Source organism: Macrobrachium rosenbergii, chromosome 49 (assembly GCF_040412425.1).
Source record: "Macrobrachium rosenbergii isolate ZJJX-2024 chromosome 49, ASM4041242v1, whole genome shotgun sequence".
Taxonomy (NCBI): Eukaryota; Metazoa; Arthropoda; class Malacostraca; order Decapoda; family Palaemonidae; genus Macrobrachium; species Macrobrachium rosenbergii.
Genome location: NC_089789.1, coordinates 15,168,482 through 15,169,114, shown reverse-complemented (window position 1 = coordinate 15,169,114; position 633 = coordinate 15,168,482). Strand labels below are relative to the sequence as shown.

At 47.9% G+C, this 633-nt stretch overlaps 1 long non-coding RNA gene across 1 annotated transcript in view; it reads right to left on the bottom strand.

The window, feature by feature from the left end:
• LOC136832398 (uncharacterized) overlaps window positions 1-343 on the bottom strand; it is an 819-nt gene extending 476 nt beyond the window's left edge. The window contains exon 1 of the long non-coding RNA XR_010851173.1: window positions 1-343. This exon is cut by the window's left edge and continues 136 nt beyond it. This is a non-coding gene — a long non-coding RNA (uncharacterized lncRNA).
• Window positions 344-633: the final 290 nt, after the last annotated feature.

Below are 633 nucleotides of genomic sequence, written 5' to 3'. Positions count from 1 at the left end.
AGCAATGGCGTGTGGGCTCGAGGAATACGGTTGAAGGGCACGAGGAGAAGTATACTTTGGGAAGGGCCACGTGGTTAGGATGCAAGGGCATCGAGGGGGCCAGGTGTTGAGGACGTCTTCACAAGTTCACTCCATATCTTCCAGCCCGCGTGTGCGTCCTGAGACCTTGGGCTTTTGCCTTTTATCCCCTCCTATGGGACAGGGGGGGTGCGCCCAACACAGATGCTTTGACTCATTGCACCTGCTGCCCGCAGGGGAGGTTTTGGCCTGTAGGAGAAACGCCCAAGCCAGATTACTTTTGCCTCGAAGGAAAGATCTTTATCAAAAATGGGAGCGCCTTTAATCTTTTTAAACCTTGTTTTTAAGTCGATAGACAGATGGTCTATCGATCGGCCGGCTGGCAGTAAATGAACAACCAACAACAACAAAGGAGGGGGAGGTAATTTGCTAGCGAATTCTTGCTAATCATAATACCTCCCCATACAAGATGATGTACATACCTCCTTCGGGTGTGTACATCGATATTCAGAATGAGCGGCAAATGCTTTACGTTACTCTACATTCTGCCTTGCAATGAACTTTACTCCTAAGGGTTTTATGAAGCTTGAGACATTACTTTTAATAACACATTGG